The sequence below is a fragment of the Podarcis bocagei genome, assembly GCF_964188305.1.
Source record: "Podarcis bocagei genome assembly, chromosome: 6".
Lineage (NCBI taxonomy): Eukaryota > Metazoa > Chordata > Lepidosauria > Squamata > Lacertidae > Podarcis > Podarcis bocagei.
The window spans coordinates 85,326,295-85,336,266 of NC_138130.1; the positions used below are offsets into that span (position 1 = coordinate 85,326,295).

Below are 9,972 nucleotides of genomic sequence, written 5' to 3' on the forward strand. Positions count from 1 at the left end.
ACACTTCCCTGACTTCTGCAGTGTGTTTCTTCAGCCAAGTACAAAAATGCATAAACTTATGCATGAGCACATGCAAACCTACCGGTATGTGTAAATGTGAAGAACTGAGGATTGGAAAAATTGAGAAACGGGGAGACTCTGAACAGTTTTGTACACCCTTAGCTGATAGCACCACAAATTAATTGGAAGGCAACTTGTAAAATTGCAATTAAAACTTTCACTGATGAAACACACCAGCTTATCAGTCAAATCACCCCTCATTGACATTTACACAGAGGGAGCTTGCCAGACTTTAAATGGCGTTAAATTTAGCTCAGGTTTTTGGCCACTTCACACGGTAAATCCACCAGCTTGTCTAAATTATTAAATAGACAGTGTATTGTAATAGACACAGATTGTATCTAGCATGGCACTTTCAAGCAAGAAACTGTGTGGGTCTTAAGGTGGCCAGCATCGGGGCAGACTTGAGGGCTGGGCAGGGGAGGTTGCTGTGGTCTGTAGAGATTATCTTTCTCTCTCCAGCCTTTCTGTCCAGCTGAATGGGGATCTAGAGTGTTTGTTCCTGCCATTGGGTAATCGGGACAGATTAGGGATTCTGGTTTACTGTCCGCCTCGCTACCCAGCAGTCTCCCTGTCTGAGCTAGCAGACCTGGTATTGATTGTGGTGTTGAGAGCTCTCAGAAGCTGGTTCTGGGAGACTTCAATTTCCATATCAAGGTGATTGGTTCTAGGGCATCCCAGGACTTCATGGCTGCCATGACAACCATGGGGCTGCCCCAACATGTCATCAGCCCAATGTCCCACTCTGAATCTTCTCTTTTCGACTGTGTGGGAAGATGGTGATCTGGAAGTGGAGGACCCTTCTCTATGTTTCCCCTCTCTGTGAGGTTGGAGGGTGACAACACAAGAACAGGCCTTTTCTGTGGTGGCTCCCTATCTCTGAAATGCTCTCCCTAAAGAGGCTCGCCTAGCACAATCATTACACATCTTTAGGCACCAGGTAAAAACATTCCTCTTTACTCAGGCCTTCAGCCGTTAAGTAATCTATGGCCTGTTAAATTTAGTGGAGAACTGTTATTATGATTATTTTATTACGCTGTGTATTATTTTGCTGTATGTTATGTTTTTATTATTAATTATGCTCTCTAAATTATATTTTTAATGTTGTACTCTGCCCTGGGATCTTTGGATAAAGGGTGGTATACTATTTGAAATAATAATAATAATAATAATAATAATAATAATAATAATAATAATAATAATAATAATAATAATGTGAAATGATGACTCGACACCATCATGTACAAACACCAATCACAAGCTAAACTGAAGGTCACCTGAGATACAGTGCTACTCCGAAATACGTCCTGTTGTACTCAGTGGGGAATATTTCTGATTAGACATATATAAGGTTGCTTTGTTACTCGACTTTAACCCAGTTTTGTCCCACTCAAATCAGCACTCTAATATGGAATGAGTTTGGCAACACACAGTAGCTGATGTTCATAACACTATATAGATCCTCAGTGCTATATTTAGTGTCCTAATCATCCAAATGCTGACAAGTTTGTAGGCTATATAAAATGGGAAAGACTTTTCTTTTCTTAAAATGCTCCATTCAGCACATTATCTTCACTAGGCAGCCTTTGTGCCTTAACTTATTGATTTATTACTGACTCAACCCTAAAGTGTATATTACTGCAATGGTGTAGGGAATGCTTCTCCTGTTATTTTCACATACTGCAGTATACATGTGTTAAGGAAATGTGGCTGACGTAATTTACATTGCTCCTTCCAAAAAAAAAATCCCACTGTTTTAGAATGGTTTTGTTAGAGGTTGGGGTGGAATTCCATTTTGCTTCCCACATTACTTGGGTAGTATGGGAACCACTGCTGTAAAATACTTTCTCGTGAGAAGTCCTAGGCAAGACACACTGTGGCTCCTTTCCATGGCAGTGTTGACCAAACCAAAGTGTTAGGAGGAGCTCCAGACCAGAGATAAGAAGAACAAAGGCAGCTCTAGTCCAGCACCCTGTTTCAAACCATGGCTGGGCAGATGGGTAAAACCTATTTGGTGTTTTGCAACTTTCTGACTAGTTGCAGGACCTTAGTCAGACCTAGCAGAGTAAACGCAGAATCCACAGAAGCAATTGGCGACTTGGCTGCAGACAGGATAGATGAAGCAGGAACCAGGAACTTGTAGTTAGGTGTCTATTATATACAGTGGACTATTTACAGGAACAGAACACGGATCTTTTGCTAGCTCTCTCTGACACGACTCACAACTCCTACACACTGAACCACTGAACACTGAAATACTGAACTAACACATTCCAGTTAGTAGGCCATTCATTATCACTTGTATTTAGTGGATGAAACTTTTTGATCTGGATGTTCCCAATATCTGTCATGAATAGTTGCCAGAGATATACCCCATATCCGCAAATGGTTTCCTCCTAAATGACTTGGGTCATTACATTATCCAGGCAGAGTTCGCATTCCATCCAGGGCTAGCCCTACTATTAGACTGAGACAAACACCTCAGGCGGCAGATAACGGCGGTGGTGCTATTCTCCTATTCAAAGCCTTTCCTGGGCCCCTTAATCTGGTCTACTATCTCAGGTGTGGCAGGAGGACACCACACCACCACCAGTTTTGAAGCCAGATTTAACTGCATGTTCTGTTGGCTTCTGTTCATGGAACAGGGAGGGTGTGCAACCTTGTATTTAGCCTCAGGCGGCCATTTTGTATTGGGCAGGCCCTGATTCCAACCACAAGCATGATGGAGATGTAGGAGCCATAGACACTAATGAGATGCAGATGACTGCTCTATGAAAAGTAAAAAAATTATCCGCCACAGTTGGTGGCACTTAGTTTTATCTACTGCTACCTTCCCCCCTGCAGCTCTGCCAGTTAAGGAGCTACTACTAAATAGCTATTCCATCTACAAGGCTCCTTCTCGGATCCCCCACCCCTGGAAAAAGCTCTAATTACAACAACGTGTTGGAACTGAGTGATCAAAGTGTTCAAGTCCACTAATCACCATTTGACATGTTGTCTTTTATCTCTTCAAGATCACTTTCATCTGTTCATTAGAATCTTTTGACTCTGAAATCTCTGAGGGTCCTGCTGATGTCCTTATCCCCACCGGTTCAAAGTACAGTATGTAGCACCAGAACAGATGGGACTCATTAGATGTAGCCCACTGTAAAATGAAGGCAGGAAAAAGAAAAGACCCCCAGGGACCCCTTACCTCCAGAGCTCCTACAGGCTTTGCGGCTGTCTGTTTGGTACGCCACCATCCCTTTTGACCAACATTATCGCAAACAGTTTTGTTTGCAGAAGTGGTTCCTCTGATCTCAGCTAATGGTGTGGCCACAGCCATGCCACCCTCTAGTAATTAGCTGGCTGTTGTCACGGAGACGACAACAGCTCTGTGGTGTCTTGAGATTCCGGTCTTCAAGTACACTGCAGACCCCAAGATGTGCTGAAACTGAATTTCAGAGGAAGGCTTGTAAGCATTCTGGGGCAAACGTAGCAGCAAAGATCTACTCTTGTAAGTGGCACCTGGAATGCTTGGATAGCTCAGTTGGTTAGAGTGTGGTGCTGATAACACCAAGGTTGCAGGTTCGATAGCTGTGTATTCCTGCACTGCAGGGAGTTGGACTTGATCCTCAGTGCCCCTTCCAACTCTACAATTCTGCAATTTTATGCTTTTGTATCATCTCCACTGATGGATCTTAGTGGCACTGTTTCAACCTAGAATGCCTGCTGAGAATCTTTCTATGCTGCCAGACTTATGAAAACAATTAAGAAAACATGTTTCCATAATAGTGGTGTGTGTGTGTGTATATATATATATATATATATATATATATATATATATATATATATAGGCTATATGCAACCTTCCTATTCAGGGGCAAGAGGCTAGTGAATATCAGTTGCTGGAAGCAAGGGCAGGAAAGGGCAATGGCCTTCATTTCCTGCTTTGGGGCTTCTCTGTGTCATCTTCTCTGGCCACAATCCTCACCCAACCTCAAAGAAAGATACAGATAGGGAATAGGCGCCTCTCCTGGACAGGGATAGCCTAATTCCTGTTGTCTATGCTCTGGTAACCTCCAGGTTGGATTACTGCAAGGCATTTTACACAGGACTGCCTTTGAAAATAGTTTGGAAACTGCAGCTGGTGCACAATTTGGTGGCCAGGTTGCTCACCGGCGCAAGAAGACCTGAGGACATCCCACTGGTCCTGGCCTGGCTGCAGTGGCTACCAATTAGTTTCCGGGTCCAATTCAACGTGCTGGTGTTGACCTATAAAGCCTTATGTAGCTTGGGGCCCCTGTACCTCTGTGCATCTCCTCATCTGAACCATCTCAGACCCTTGCTATTGTCATCTGAGGCCCTTCTTTGTGTGCCCCTTCCATGGGAGGTCCATAGTGTGGCAACACAAGAACAGGTTTTTTCTCTGATGGCTCCCTGCCTCTGTAATGCTCTCCATCTCAAATTCATTTGTGCCCTCTGTAATGCCTCATTCAGGTATAAGGTAAAGGTAAAGGGACCCCTGACCATTAGGTCCAGTCATCGCCGACTCTTGGGTTGCGGCCCTCATCTCGCTTTATTGGCCGAGGGAGCCGGCGTACAGCTTACAGGTCATGTGGCCAGCATGACTAAGCTGCTTCTGGCGAACCAGAGCAGCGCACAGAAACACCGTTTACCTTCCCGCCTATTTATCTATTTGCACTTTCAAACTGCTAGGTTGGCAGAAGCAGGGACCGAGCAACGGGAGTTCACCCCATCGCGGGGATTCAAACTGCCGACCTTCTGATCTGCAAGTCCTAGGCTCTGTGGTTTAACCCACAGCGCCACCCGCATCCCCATTCAGGTATAAACCTGCATTCAGGTATAAACCTGCATCCTAATATTATTCTGAAGTGCCTTTAAGTCTATCCCTTCTCATCCCTGGCTGTCCCTAGTGGCAATGGGGAGACAAACATCCTAACGCCAGGACCTCCCTCCTGACTGTTCTATTCCCTTTCTTAAAAATGAGTTCTACCAAAACCAACAGGGCATATCCCCCTAGGAAATAAGAATTTGGAGTGGAACGTTAGCTGCAGGAGCCAAGTATTTATCAAATATTTTCCCCAGTAACATGAAAATCTTTGGGGATCCTTCGAACTAACGAGGAGTAATTTCCCTCCTTCAAGTATCTGACTGTTAAATCAAAACCCAAATTTTGTTCACAAGCTAATGTTCTGCTTGTAGTCGTATCGTCTGTTTGCGCAATCCAATTTCACTGCTGAAATACAGTTGAGAATTTAAAGTGCTGCTCTGCTCGCTCTCCTGACTCTGGGATTCCTTGTTCAGGCAATAGCCTATTATGGTATGTGGAGGTTTGGGATGTTTCTTCTTCTACTTCCTTTCCCCAAAGTCTTCTTCTAATGTAAATAGCAATTTTGGCTCAAGCCAATCAAACAGGAATTCAGGGCAAATGATACCTGCACAGCGAGCCAGGTGGGAGAAATTTTAGTGCACAAGAGCAATGTATCAGGGAGAATGAAAGAAATTTTGTTGACAGTTTCACCGAATACAGCAACGATGCATCCAAACAAAAGGAAATCCAGAGAATTATGAAGGGGATGAGATATTGATTTGGGGGAACAGAGTAAATACATACATATAATAGTGGTATGCTGGATGTATTTGAGAGACAGGGTTAAAGTGGTACCTCAGGTTACAAACACCTCGGGGTTACAAATACTTCGGGTTACAGACTCCACTAACCCAGAAGTGTGGAGAATTCCATTCCTCCCGTGCTGCAGATTTGTGGGACTGTTACATGTCACATGTCTGTTTACATTCCAGCACTGATTATTGGGTCTTGTGAGCGGAAAGGGAGATACGCTGTTTCCACTCTGTATAGCTATTGCTTTTGCAGTTTCCGAGGAAGAAAAACAGAGAGAGAAGCCGTTTTTCTTTGTTCTGTTACGTTTGATGTAATTTGCAATAAATTAGGCTTAGATGTTACTCCTCAAGGCTAAGCCTCTGTTTGGACTCTGCTAGTTGTGCGCTCATGTCCTTGGATCTGGGTCACATCAGCGTGACAGGAGTACCTCAGGTTAAGAACTTTACCTCAGGATGAGAACAGAAATTGCACGCCAGCAGCGGGAGGCCCCATTAGCTAAAGTGGTACCTCAGGTTAAGAATGGTTTCAGGTTAAGAATGGACCTCCGGAATGAATTAAGTTCGTAACCAGAGGTACCACTGTACTTGCTTTTTCTGGCAGTGCAGTGCATAGAGCAATGGAAACATCAGGCCTCCGAGAGTATGAAAGCAAACAATTTGCTGCTTCTTATACTTGGACTTCTTTGCCTAATTATATCCAGATGATATCAATTTTTTCTGTCTCTCTTAAAGTCTCTTGTATCCTTCCTTTTGGCTTACTCACCCCCCTCTGAAACTCGGGTCACATTGACACAACGCATTTAAAGTGCTATGATGGGTAAAGGTAAAGGACCCCTGGGCGGTTAAGTCCAGTCAAAGGCGACTAGGGGGTTGCGGCACTCATCTCGCTTTCAGGCCGAGGGAGCTGGTGTTTGTCCACAGACAGCTTTCCGGGTCATGTGGCCAGCATGACTAAACCGCTTCTGGTGCAACGGAGGACTGTGACGGAAGCGAGAGCACACAGAAACGCCGTTTACCTTCCCTGCTGGAGCAGTACCTATTTATCGACATGCTTTCAAACTGCTAGGTTGGCAGGAGCAGGGACTGAGCAACGGGAGCTCACTCCATCGCAGGGATTTAAATTTTGCACTTTTGCTCCTCCCCATCTCTTCCCTTCACCCAACACCTACTGTTCATGCATTTGTTTCAGTCAGGACCTTTGTCGTTTCTTCAAAGTGCTCAGAAATGTGCCCTGGTTCACAATCAAACAGTGCAACATTTGTATTTTCATTAAAATAGCTGCATTTTTAGATTTTTTGGGGGGGGGAAATGTTGGCAAAATGAAACAAAGGACAAGTGGGAAATGAATTCCTTGGAAACACAGTGCAATTCATATTTCTTTTACCTGAAGGTATATCCGTTTTTTTAAATAAGTTTTTCTAATTATGTGATTGCTTGAAGATACAGAAATGTTAAACCAAAACCCTCAGTTTAATTAGAGCAGTCTCACTGAAATTTAATGCTGTGTCTAAAAAAACTTCCCAGCTGTTTCTGAAATGCCTGGGATGAATTTTTGAAGGTGTGTTGTTGTTGTTGTTGTTGTTGTTGTTGTTGTTGTTGTTGTTGTTGTTTTGCCACGCAAGTAGACTTTTGTGATCGTGCGAAATAGGACTCTTTTACACATTTCATTTGTTGTTCTAGGCAAAGCAAATGAGATTTCTCTTTTAATTTCATCTCAGCTCCTTTTAATTAAAAGTCTCAAGATTTGTTTTCTCTTTGAAAAAATTCTGATACAGAAGAGTTCTGGTAAATCATTCAATGGAGCTTGAAATTTTTCCAAGCAATGAATAAATTTGTAAATGCCGATGGCTCCAGAATGCTAAATATATAGCTGGTATATATTTAAAGTTGAAAGCTGGGTGAGGGGAACATTTTAAATGTTTCTCGGGGGAATATTAGTAAAAAGTACCAATTAATTCTAGTGATTAGTTTTCTTTTCCTCTGATACCATATTTTCCTTCATTAATGCCTCCTTTTCATTCTTATAGGAAGGTTATTAAAAAGCTTCCTGAAGAAGCAGTCTCCTTTTTTTTGTTGTTGAGCCATTTCCTGATCAGCTGGTGAAGTAAGCGGGAGTAGGGAGATTGTCTGGAGGGATGTAAGTCTCCCCTTCCCATGATCTCTTCCCTGGCCTGCAGTGCCCAGCTGGTTGGGATTGCTAGCATCCATCTGCCTTGGGAGGCAATGGAGGAGTGTCCCTTCGGGGGTAAAGTCAAACTGTTGGAAGGTTACAGTGCCTGCTGTGGCTGTAGAGGGGAGAGACATGTTTTGTTGCAGCTGGGGAAGATGAAGGTGTCCGGTTGTGCTGCTTCAGATTCACCATGACATTTCTTCTTTCTGCACTCCTTCCAGAGCTCATTCCTTCTCTGGTTGCTGCTGTGGCTACATGACCTGACTGTCTGTCTCCAGGGACTGTGGTCGTCTGCAAGGGATTTCCACATGGTGGGGTTAATATTGCCAGTCTTTGTGCTACATTTGCAGCTGTCTTTGCAACACAGATTTGGTCTGCATGAAGCTAGCTTCCCCTAGAGCAAACCATGGAAGATTCTGCCATTCTGTGGACATGACTAAGCCAGCATAGATGTCGCTGAGACAGAAGTGTGAACAAGCTGGGAATGGGGGCTGGGGAGAGCGCATCTTGGTTGGAAACTCAGTCCTGCCATGTGATGCGTGGAAGGCATTGAGCATCGCTCCTGGCGGGTGAAATGGGGAGAACCAAACTTAAAACTGGAAAAATGAGAAACGGAGAGAAACTGAAATTGAGAGATTCACCCACCCTACTCCCACCATCTTTGGTTGTGGCCCCACCTTCGCAGCACCCAGAAGGCTATTCGTGGAGAAATGTGGTCCTCTGCATGAAAATGATTTCCCACCTTTGCTTCTTTCCAAAATGTTTTCACCATTTCCTTTTTAACTCTGCATTTGTGATCAAGACGTAATTGTGGGCTCCTGTTTTGTAATGTCTGCCTTATCGGTCCACATTTGTAAGGTTTAGGGAAGCAGTGTCGGTCATTGACTATATCTCCGAACAACCCCTGCTAAAATTGCCTCCTGGCCCTGATGCCACCCGCCATGATTACATTAAACGTATTACCATAAAAGCTCGGAGTTAAAGAACACTTTGAGAAGGGAGGGAGCGTTTATAACAGACTTCAGAATGCTCATGGCCATTGACTCATTAAATGTTCTTAGCTCATTAACCATCTTGGGGTTTGCCCCCCCTTCTCTCTTTTTAATTGATTGAGAAGCCAATTAAAATAAACATTGTGCTATCTCATTAGGAGTGTTAGTCCGGGCATTTTGAAACGTTTGCTACAGTTTCTCTCAACTGTAGGTAAGCTGGGTGCCATAAAATTGTCTGGCACCTTGAGCCTTGCAGCGGCAAGAGCAGAAATTGACGCTGGCTGTGAAGCTGTGGTGCATTTCACTGTTGGAGTGTTGTGGGCATCAAGGAGTTAAACACTCTGTGCTCATTGGGAATGCTGACTCAACAGCATTGGATGACTAAGCATCACAAGACATGGGGTGTTGCCTAATTGATCCATTGCCAGCTAGTCTAAAGAGGCATGGTTGACTTTAGTTGGTAGGGGTGTGAAGAGATGATGGCTTCTCACCAGAATGTACTGTAATTTCACCTGTATGCTGAATGTAACAAGACGGCTTTACAATGCTGCAAGACTGTAACTGAATAAAGCCTTACTGAAAATCCGGCTTGAGTCCTGAATTCTTCCTGTGGGGCTCTCATACTTCGCAACCTTCACGTCTTTCTGGAGGGGTGGTAAGATCTCCAGCTCAGGTTCCACCTGAGCCTTCTATTGTTGACAACCCACTCAGATGGGAGGCAAATCTGTCCCAAGAGAGAATGGAAGAGTGCTCCATTGCGGGTGAAGTCAAACCATTAGAAAGACCAATATGGGAGAGACATGTTTCGTTGCAGCTGGGGCAGATGAAGGTGTCCATTTGTGCTGCTACAGGTTCACCATGGTGTTTCTTCTCTCAGTGGTCATTTCTCCTCTAGTGACTGCTGACCTGCAAGGGATTCCCTTGGGTTAATGTGTTAATGGGTTAATGTTGCCAGCCTTCATGTCACATCTTCATAACACAGCGTTGATCTGCCAAGCCTGGTCCCTGAAGCCAGCTCTCCTGCCAACTTCCATTCTGTACAAACACAAACCTCTGTGTTGCAAATTGTGACAATTACAAAAATGCAAACGCAGCACCCTGGCTAAATACTGTTAGTAAATATAT

The 9,972-nt window shown here is 44.0% G+C and overlaps 1 long non-coding RNA gene across 1 annotated transcript; it reads left to right on the forward strand.

Annotated features, from left to right (window-relative positions):
- Positions 1-743: 743 nt before the first annotated feature.
- Positions 744-9,341, forward strand: LOC308589872. The gene is made up of 3 exons (XR_014009522.1): positions 744-1,000; positions 3,075-3,157; positions 7,713-9,341. It is a non-coding gene; the product is annotated as an uncharacterized lncRNA (long non-coding RNA).
- Positions 9,342-9,972: the final 631 nt, after the last annotated feature.